This window comes from Euprymna scolopes, unplaced genomic scaffold (assembly GCF_053919585.1).
Source record: "Euprymna scolopes isolate OS-2025 unplaced genomic scaffold, ASM5391958v1 sca240, whole genome shotgun sequence".
NCBI classification, from domain to species: Eukaryota; Metazoa; Mollusca; class Cephalopoda; order Sepiida; family Sepiolidae; genus Euprymna; species Euprymna scolopes.
In genome coordinates, this window is record NW_027633259.1 from 45,001 (window position 1) to 55,000 (window position 10,000).

Below are 10,000 nucleotides of genomic sequence, written 5' to 3' on the forward strand. Positions count from 1 at the left end.
GCCCCCGGGGTCGACTCCGCGGCCCCCGGGTCGGTGTGCGGGCCTCCAGAGCTCGATAAAGTAGTGGTGTCGCTAGCGGTCGAGAAGGCACTTTTCGACGCCTACTGCCACCCCCACATGGCGGTAGGCGCAAAACTGGAAAATCGCCGACCAGAAATGTCGCTTCGTATAATCGACGTTTTTTTTGACCACCATTTTCAGGTGTCGGAGGTGGGTCTGGACGAATACCAACACCATTTCTGGGGTTTCACAACCGCCCGGCTTCTCCGACATATGTTGGAAAGGAGTAGCGATCGAGCGACGGGGGCTGTCGGTAGGCGGCCGCGGGTTGCATGTGTGCCCGGGACAGCACCCCCATCCAACTAAGGGGTGTCCCCCGGGGGCCAGGGGGACCTCGTCCAGGTCGGCCGGGCGCTTCCAGACGCCTACCGACACCGGTCAGGTCGGCGAGGCTCCCGGCGGCCCCGAGCGGGACCACAGGTTGCGGAAGGCGTCCAAGTGAGCGGCGGCGAGAGGCGGAGGCCCCCGGGGTCGACTCCGCGGCCCCCGGGTCGGTGTGCGGGCCTCCAGAGCTCGATAAAGTAGTGGTGTCGCTAGCGGTCGAGAAGGCACTTTTCGACGCCTACTGCCACCCCCACATGGCGGTAGGCGCAAAACTGGAAAATCGCCGACCAGAAATGTCGCTTCGTATAATCGACGTTTTTTTTGACCACCATTTTCAGGTGTCGGAGGTGGGTCTGGACGAATACCAACACCATTTCTGGGGTTTCACAACCGCCCGGCTTCTCCGACATATGTTGGAAAGGAGTAGCGATCGAGCGACGGGGGCTGTCGGTAGGCGGCCGCGGGTTGCATGTGTGCCCGGGACAGCACCCCCATCCAACTAAGGGGTGTCCCCCGGGGGCCAGGGGGACCTCGTCCAGGTCGGCCGGGCGCTTCCAGACGCCTACCGACACCGGTCAGGTCGGCGAGGCTCCCGGCGGCCCCGAGCGGGACCACAGGTTGCGGAAGGCGTCCAAGTGAGCGGCGGCGAGAGGCGGAGGCCCCCGGGGTCGACTCCGCGGCCCCCGGGTCGGTGTGCGGGCCTCCAGAGCTCGATAAAGTAGTGGTGTCGCTAGCGGTCGAGAAGGCACTTTTCGACGCCTACTGCCACCCCCACATGGCGGTAGGCGCAAAACTGGAAAATCGCCGACCAGAAATGTCGCTTCGTATAATCGACGTTTTTTTTGACCACCATTTTCAGGTGTCGGAGGTGGGTCTGGACGAATACCAACACCATTTCTGGGGTTTCACAACCGCCCGGCTTCTCCGACATATGTTGGAAAGGAGTAGCGATCGAGCGACGGGGGCTGTCGGTAGGCGGCCGCGGGTTGCATGTGTGCCCGGGACAGCACCCCCATCCAACTAAGGGGTGTCCCCCGGGGGCCAGGGGGACCTCGTCCAGGTCGGCCGGGCGCTTCCAGACGCCTACCGACACCGGTCAGGTCGGCGAGGCTCCCGGCGGCCCCGAGCGGGACCACAGGTTGCGGAAGGCGTCCAAGTGAGCGGCGGCGAGAGGCGGAGGCCCCCGGGGTCGACTCCGCGGCCCCCGGGTCGGTGTGCGGGCCTCCAGAGCTCGATAAAGTAGTGGTGTCGCTAGCGGTCGAGAAGGCACTTTTCGACGCCTACTGCCACCCCCACATGGCGGTAGGCGCAAAACTGGAAATCGCCGACCAGAAATGTCGCTTCGTATAATCGACGTTTTTTTTGACCACCATTTTCAGGTGTCGGAGGTGGGTCTGGACGAATACCAACACCATTTCTGGGGTTTCACAACCGCCCGGCTTCTCCGACATATGTTGGAAAGGAGTAGCGATCGAGCGACGGGGGCTGTCGGTAGGCGGCCGCGGGTTGCATGTGTGCCCGGGACAGCACCCCCATCCAACTAAGGGGTGTCCCCCGGGGGCCAGGGGGACCTCGTCCAGGTCGGCCGGGCGCTTCCAGACGCCTACCGACACCGGTCAGGTCGGCGAGGCTCCCGGCGGCCCCGAGCGGGACCACAGGTTGCGGAAGGCGTCCAAGTGAGCGGCGGCGAGAGGCGGAGGCCCCCGGGGTCGACTCCGCGGCCCCCGGGTCGGTGTGCGGGCCTCCAGAGCTCGATAAAGTAGTGGTGTCGCTAGCGGTCGAGAAGGCACTTTTCGACGCCTACTGCCACCCCCACATGGCGGTAGGTGTAAAATCGGAATAGACCGGACCAGGAATGTCGAGGGGGAAAAAAATGACAAAGTCCTGGTGTGCCTAGCCTACGAGAAGGCACTTTGCGACGCCTACCGACATCCCCATGTGGCAGTAGGCGTAAAACTGGAAAATCGCCGACCAGAAATGTCGCTTCGTATAATCGACGTTTTTTTTGACCACCATTTTCAGGTGTCGGAGGTGGGTCTGGACAAATACCAACACCATTTCTGGGGTTTTCCAGTTTGAAAGTTTTATAAAACATGTTCGGTAGGAAGCACACTTTGGTGTGTCGGTTCGTCGGAGCAGCGACTCTTTGCCTCGTGGTGGTCCGGAACGTCTCTACGGGCTTGTCGCAAAGGCGTCAGAAAGTGGCATCTCCGCCGCCTAGGGCTGTCACCGTTATCGCTGTCGCCCCGCGCTCCAACTTGTTTTGATCCGCCGCCTTCGTTCCTGCCAACCGTGCGCCCGCTCATCGTCGTTAGGTTATAATACGTGGTACGTGTGTGTGCTTCTCCGTGGACCTAGGGCTGCTCGACGTGTCGAACGATATGTTGGAACAACTAACGGCTCCTTTTCCTGGTTCCATAGTCGTCGTGGTACCCGCGTCGTCAGCCATATCTATGTCCACCATGTTTAGCCGATACGTTTGCTGCAGCTTCTGCTTCCGCCTCAGCGTTCGCCGCTCTCAGCCGCCGCTGTTGTTGCTGCCGTTCTGCCATTCAACCACTACCTGCGAATCTTTCGATGATCGGCCGAACGACCCATCGCTGTGCGACCGATAAATCCTCCGGATTAGGGAGAAACGCCGCCGCTCTCTGCCGCCGTCGAACGGAAAAACGTACATTGTAACGAACGAACGAACGAACGAACGAATTAACGAACGAGCGAACAAACAAACAAAAATAGCCGCGGGGGATGCACTATGTAGATCCTGATCCCCTTGTAACCATACGTACGTTGTTCGATGCTCTCCCGTCCTGGAAGTCGCCGCAGCAAACAGGAGGATGAGCAGCAGCAGGCGCCGCCGCCGTAACCGCCGCCTGCCTGCCGCCTCCTACTCCTGTCAGCGTCCGATCTCACAGCCGTGTGAACGTTCGCTGACACCCGATTTCTTTCCGTCTGGCAAAACCTTGGACGTCCCGCTCGCGGTACACGTGCTGCAGCGACTTCTCGTCCGACAACGCATAAGCGTCGACGTCTGCCGCCGCATCTTCTGATACGTGGACGGTGATAGCGCTAGTCCCTTCTTGCGCCACCTCCACCTTTGTTAGCGCCAAAGAAGATCGATCGAGCAGTCGTGGTCGCAGTCGATTAACCCGTTTTCACCGTCCGCAGTTCCCAAGCCGCCGATCAAGTCGTTGCTCTTCTTGTTCGTTCTTCCCATACCGTCGATTTGCACGGCTGCCGGATGAGCCATCCTCTGTCCGGCGAAGCGCTCACGTCAGTGATCGATACTTGCACCGACAGTCCTCCCGCTCGCGACTCGGTGCTCGAATCGGACTCGTTCGTTTTTATCTCGATGCGATTGTGAAAAGGGGGACCGGTCGTCAATGTCGTGTGTGTCGACGATGTTGTTCGCCCGGTCCGCCGCGTTGTTGTCGTTTTTTTTTTTTTTTTTTTTCCCCTAACGTTCGCCGTCGCACGGACGAAAGGGTGAGAAAAAAAAAAAGCTCGAAAAAGCCGCCCAAAAAAATCGGACCGAGGAGCCGCTTGCGAGAACGCGCCATGTGCACGTTGTCTCTCCTCGGTTTTCCGAGCACGAACACGACGCCGGTCGGTCGGTCGGTCGACGAAGGCGACGACGAAGGTGACGGGAAAATTTACGCCGCCGCTGCCCTGGTCCAGCTCCTCCCCGATGACGGCTGTGATGTTGACGTTGACGTTGGCGACGACGACGACGACGACGGAGACGACGACGACGACGAGACGGCATCGATGGCGACCACGATGACGACGACCTCGACGAGTTCAGTCTGCACCTTGACCTCCGATGTCCGTGTGCACTGCCGTCGTGCTGTTTGTCGTTTGTCGTATGTATCGCTGTCAAGGGTGCCGTTGTCGTTGTTGTTGTCGACGTTGTTGCTTGCTCTCTCGTCTCGGTCGGTTGGTACGTTGATGACGACGACGACGACGAAGACGACGACGACGACGACGAGACGGCATCGATGGCGACCACGATGACGACGACCTCGACGATTCCAGTCTGCACCTTGACCTCCGATGTCCGTGTGCACTGCCGTCGTGCTGTTTGTCGTTTGTCGTATGTATCGCTGTCAAGGGTGCCGTTGTCGATGTTGTTGTTGTCGACGCTGTCGTCTGTTCTCTCTTCTCGGCCGGCTGTGACGTGGACGTTGACGACGACGACGACGAGACGGAATCGATGGCGACCACGATGACGACGACCTCGGCGAGTTCAGTCTGCACCTTGACCCTCGATGTCCGTGTGCACTGCCGTCGTGCTGCTTGTCGTTTGTCGTATGTATCGCTGTCAAGGGTGCCGTTGTCGTTGTTGTTGTTGTCGACGTTGGTCGCTTTCGTTCTTTGAGTCTCGGTCTCGGTCCAAGTCAGGGGAGAAACAAAAAAGAGGCCATCAGCGCGGGCAGCGCGCTTCTACTGACGGCGAACCTCCTCGAAAAACAAATAAACACGTGCCCGTCGTTGTAGTTGTCTGTCTTATGTCGGTCGGTCGGTCGGTCGGTCTGTCGTTCTGTCGAAACAAAGTCCCAAATTCCAACGATACCTGGTTGATCCTGCCAGTAGTCATATGCTTGTCTCAAAGCTTAAGCCATGCAAGTGTAAGTTCACGCCACGCATTAGAACGGGCGAAACCGCGAATGGCTCAGGAACCGGACCTAATCCTCGGGACCGTATTCCTCCTCGGAGGCGATGGATAACTGTGGCAATTCTAGAGCTAATACATGTGACACAGGCCGCGATCGGTCGGCGCGCCGTCGTCGCCACGCCTCGCGCGCTGGCACCCGCGTCGGCCGTTCCGGGTCGCGGCGCTACATATTAGACTGAGACCGATGCGCGTCATTCCGTCCTCCCGTCGTCGGCGTTCCCGCTCGCGGGTCCGTTCGGTGGCGGGGCTCATAGGGCGGCGCGCTCCGCTTTGGTGACTCTGGATAACTCACTGGTCGATCGCACGAGCTTTCACGCCCGGCGACGGGTCTCTCGAGGGTCCGCCCTATCAACTGTCGACGGTCGGTTAAGTGCCTACCGTGGTTACTACGGGTAACGGGGAATCGGGGTTCGATTCCGGAGAGGGAGCATGCGAAACGGCTACCACATCCAAGGAAGGCAGCAGGCGCGCAAATTACCCACTCCCGGCACGGGGAGGTAGTGACGAAAAATAACGACGCGGGACTCTGTCGAGGCCCCGCGATCGGAATGAGTACACTTCAAATCCGTTAACGAGGACCAACCGGAGGGCAAGTCTGGTGCCAGCAGCCGCGGTAATTCCAGCTCCGGTAGCGTATATTAAAGTTGTTGCGGTTAAAAAGCTCGTAGTCCGAACTCGGGTTCGTGGTCGCGCAAGCGGCCCCGGGGCGGCGGCGCCATCGTCCGTCGTTGACTTTGGTCGTCCGTTCGCATTCCCGGCCCTTTCCGCCGGTGTCAACCGCTAGCATACCCGCCACGCGGTCCTGCCGGCGAGGTGGACGAGGAGGTCGTGATCGGGATCCGGGAAAAAAAAAAACAAGTGGTCGTCGGTTCGGTTCCGGGAGTAGTCTAACGGGGGGGTGCTACGTGTGTGTGTTTGGGTGTGTTCATTCGCATCCCCGCACTCTGACCCCCGCGCTTCTCTCCCTCTCCCTTTCCGCGCGTTCCTCTTTTTTTTTGAACCCCCCGGTCCGCTCCGAGTCCCTGCTTCGTGTCTTGTCTGCGCGCGTGTTGCGGTCGGCGGTTTCTCCTCCAAGGGTGCTCTTAACCGAGTGTCCGCGGCGGCCGGTACGTTCACTTTGAAAAAATTAGAGTGCTCAGAGCGGGCTGTTCAAGCTTGCATACGATAAGCATGGAATGATGGAAGAGGGCCTCGTCTACGTCTGTCGGTCTCCGTCTACGGCGAGGCAATGATCGAAGGGAGCGGTCGGGGCCACTCGTATTGCGACGTTAGAGGTGAAATTCTTGGATCGTCGCAAGACGAACTGCAGCGATGGCGTGTGGCAAGCACGTTTTCCTCGATCAAGAGCGAAAGTCGGAGGTTCGAAGACGATCAGATACCGTCGTAGTTCCGACCGTAAACGATGCCGACCGGCGATCCGCCGGCGTTCGCTTCCATGACCCGGCGGGTAGCCTGCGGGAAACCAGAGTTCGGTTCCGGGGGGAGTATGGTTGCAAAGCTGAAACTTAAAGGAATTGACGGAAGGGCACCACCAGGAGTGGAGCCTGCGGCTTAATTTGACTCAACACGGGAAAACTCACCCGGTCCGGACACCGGTAGGATTGACAGATCGATAGCTCTTTCTCGATTCGGTGGGTGGTGGTGCATGGCCGTTCTTAGTTGGTGGAGCGATCCGTCTGGTTGATTCCGATAACGAACGAGACTCCGGCCTGCTAACTAGTGCGCCGATGTCAGTGATTTTTACGGCGGGCTCGGCGTCCTCCGTGGCGCTCGGGTCCGGGTCGGTTTTCTCACGCACTTCTTAGAGGGACGGGTGGCAGAAAGCCACACGAGGCGGAGCGATAACAGGTCTGTGATGCCCTTAGATGTCCGGGGCCGCACGCGCGCTACACTGGAGGTATCAGCGGGGACTTCGCCCCGGCCCGAGAGGGTTGGGAAACCTCTGAACCACCTCCCGTGATAGGGATCGGGGCCTGTAACCAACCCCGTGAACGAGGAATTCCCGGTAGGCGCGGGTCAACAGCCCGCGTCGATCACGTCCCTGCCCTTTGTACACACCGCCCGTCGCTACTACCGATCGAACGGTCCGGTGAGGTCCTCGGATCTGGCCGACGACGCCGCCGGGCAGTGCGCGACGTGTCCGTCACGACACTCGTGCATCTACGCCTCGGCGTTCGATGCCTGGAGAAGACGACCGAACCCGATCGTTTAGAGGAAGTAAAAGTCGTAACAAGGTTTCCGTAGGTGAACCTGCGGAAGGATCATTACCGTTTTCCCGTTCGAGACTGGTTTGTTGTTTTCCGGCCTACCTCCTCTGTCTGTCGGCGTCAACGCCTCGAATGCGCGCAAACAAACCTATAAAAGGCGGAGCGAGAGATAGATTTGTGGTGACGCGGAGGTTTTTAAAGCCCCAGCTCTTCTTGCTTGCTTCCGCGTCTTACCACCTGTTTGTTTTTTCGCCCACCGCAAGTGATGGCCGCTTCTTCTTTGCCTTGTCGCCGCTTTATCGTTTTTTGTTTTTTTTGCAGCCGCTGTGCCACCGCCGCTAGCTAAAAACAAACTACTCGCGACATTGCAATGCCGTCACGCCTCCTCGCACAGACCTCCTCGCACACTACTAAATCTATATAAACAAAAACTAATATAAAAAACCCAAGTGCTGAACCCTGGACGGGGGATCACTCGGCTCGTCCGTCGATGAAGAGCGCGGCCAGCCGCGAGAACTGATGCGAATTGCAGGACTCAGTGAACATCGACACCTCGAACGCACATTGCGGCCCCGAGATCCCTTGTCTCGGGGCCACGTCCGGTCGAGAGGCGGAACGTTACATGTCTTTCTCCGTTAACGAAACGACATCTTGCCGTCCCCGTGCCCGCCCGGTCCTCGGCACGGTGGTAACCGGGACGTCGCAGGAGCGAGTGACGAGGGGGAAGAAAAATAAAAAAAGAATTGACTCCTTTCAATGTCTTTTTTTTTTTTAAAACCCTCTCCGGCCTCCTCCTTCGTCTCCCGCTGGCAGACCGCGGAGTCTTTTCCCTTTTCGACCGCGTGAAGAAACACTGTGGAGGAGGAGCAGGAGGAGTCTGTCCGAAAGCAGCCGAAGGGAGAACAAAACAAAAAAAAAAGCACCGACCTAACCGACTGCCGACGTAAGCGCCGCCTGCTCGTCTCGCTCTCTGCCTCATGAAGGTGTCTCTCAGCGACGCCTCGAGCAGCGCGACGAGCACGGCCGTCGCACCGTAAAAAGGTGGCCGCGTCGTAGGCAACGTCGGATGGGGAGGACCCACGCTTTTTTTTTAATTGTTGGCTTCTTCATTTTCGGTCGGACGGGCGCTATATCGGCCAGCCGTCGTCACACGGAGGGTACCGATCGAGATTCCTCTCCTCCAAACACCACACTCTACTAAAAACCGCCGCCCTCGGCTCGGACGAGACGACCCGCTGAACTTAAGCATATCGCTAAGCGGAGGAAAAGAAACCAACCGGGATTCCCTTAGTAACGGCGAGTGAACCGGGAGAAGCCCAACGCCGAATCCCGTCGCAAGTTAAAGGCTTCGGGACGTGTGGCGCATGGGTCGAAGGCAGCCGTTCGTTTTCGTCTCGCATAGTTCGGAGTTCCCTCGATCGGGGCCGCCCGCGGCGGGTGCCAGGCCCATTCGGTGCGGACGGCGAGCGACGGCCTTCGATCCGAGAGTCGGGTTGCTTGGGAACGCAGCCCAAATCGGGTGGTAAGCTCCATCCAAGGCTAAATACCGGGACGAGTCCGATAGTCGACAAGTACCGTGAGGGAAAGTTGAAAAGAACTTTGGAGAGAGAGTTCAAGAGAACGTGAAACCGCCCAGGGGTAAACGGGTGGGACCGCTCACCGCGATCGCGGGGGGACTCAGTCCGGTGCTGCCTAGGCTCGAGCCCAAACTCGATGTGTGTTCTTGAAAGAGAGGCCGTCGCGGCACAGGTCGTCGTTCGTCGTGTCCGCGGGGAACTCGTTCTCCGCGGGCCAGCTTTTGTGCCCGCGTCGCCGACGAAGGAGACGGGCCGCGTGGATAGCGGGAAGGGAAACGTGGTGACGACCGCGGCGTCGGTAGGTGGCTGCGTCGGTTGGCTGCGACGGAGGGGACTCGTCCTCTCGATCGCTGCTGCCGCCGGGCCCTAACCCGCCGCATCCGTCGCCGCCGCTTCTTCTTTCCTCCTGCTCCCTCCGCGCGCGACTCCGCTGCACCCGTCCCCTTCTCATCGCTCGGCGTAATCATGGCGCGGGCGCTTCGGCGCGACCTCCGCGCGGCCGGCACCGGACGCACTTCCCCTCCGGTCCGTCGTCGCGACCCGTTCCCGGCGTGCAGGTCGAACACGCGGGTTTTTTTCCGTAGGCGGCAGGCGTTTCATCACCCTGAAAACCCCCGTCTTCCCACCTTGTGAAGTCGGGGGCCACCGGCCGTCGGGCCCGCGAACGTAACTGCCCCTTTCTGCCGGGAACGGAGGAAATCTGACACGATCCGTTACACGTGGCGAGCCGGTCCGTTTTGATCCCGCCGGAAGTCGCGTGCGGGCGACGCACTCTGTGTGTCGCTCCTTAGGCGCCCCACCGTCTCGGGCGCGTGCGCGATGAGAGGCGGGATAGGACTGGCGCGGCCTCGCCGTCACGCACCTCGCCGACGTTTCGGGTTCTTGTCGGGGGCAACCCCGCCCGCGCCCGTTTCCGTTTCCGGAGAGGTCGCTCGGCGACGCTTTTTTACTCGAGCCGCCCGCCACCCCGGGTCAGCGACGTGCATCGGCAACCCACCCGACCCGTCTTGAAACACGGACCGAGGAGTCCTGGCCGTTCGCGAGTCGTAGGGGCCACCTCTGACTAACCCCGAAGGCGAAGCGAAAGCGAGAGAGCGTGTAGGAGGGCGTCGATCGGGAGAGGTGTCGTGGCAAAGTCGTCCGGGGGTCGTCGGGGG

At 60.0% G+C, this 10,000-nt stretch overlaps 2 non-coding genes and 1 pseudogene across 2 annotated transcripts in view; all 3 read left to right on the top strand.

Moving 5' to 3' along the window:
* Window positions 1-4,954: 4,954 nt before the first annotated feature.
* LOC145274007 (small subunit ribosomal RNA) lies at window positions 4,955-7,326 on the top strand (annotated as a pseudogene).
* Window positions 7,327-7,721: 395 nt separating this feature from the next.
* Window positions 7,722-7,879, top strand: LOC145274017 (5.8S ribosomal RNA). Its single transcript, XR_013866591.1, has one exon. It is a non-coding gene; the product is annotated as a 5.8S ribosomal RNA (ribosomal RNA).
* A 595-nt stretch (window positions 7,880-8,474) lies between these two features.
* LOC145274011 (large subunit ribosomal RNA) overlaps window positions 8,475-10,000 on the top strand; it is a 5,721-nt gene continuing 4,195 nt past the window's right edge. The window contains exon 1 of the ribosomal RNA XR_013866586.1: window positions 8,475-10,000. This exon is cut by the window's right edge and continues 4,195 nt beyond it. This is a non-coding gene — a ribosomal RNA (large subunit ribosomal RNA).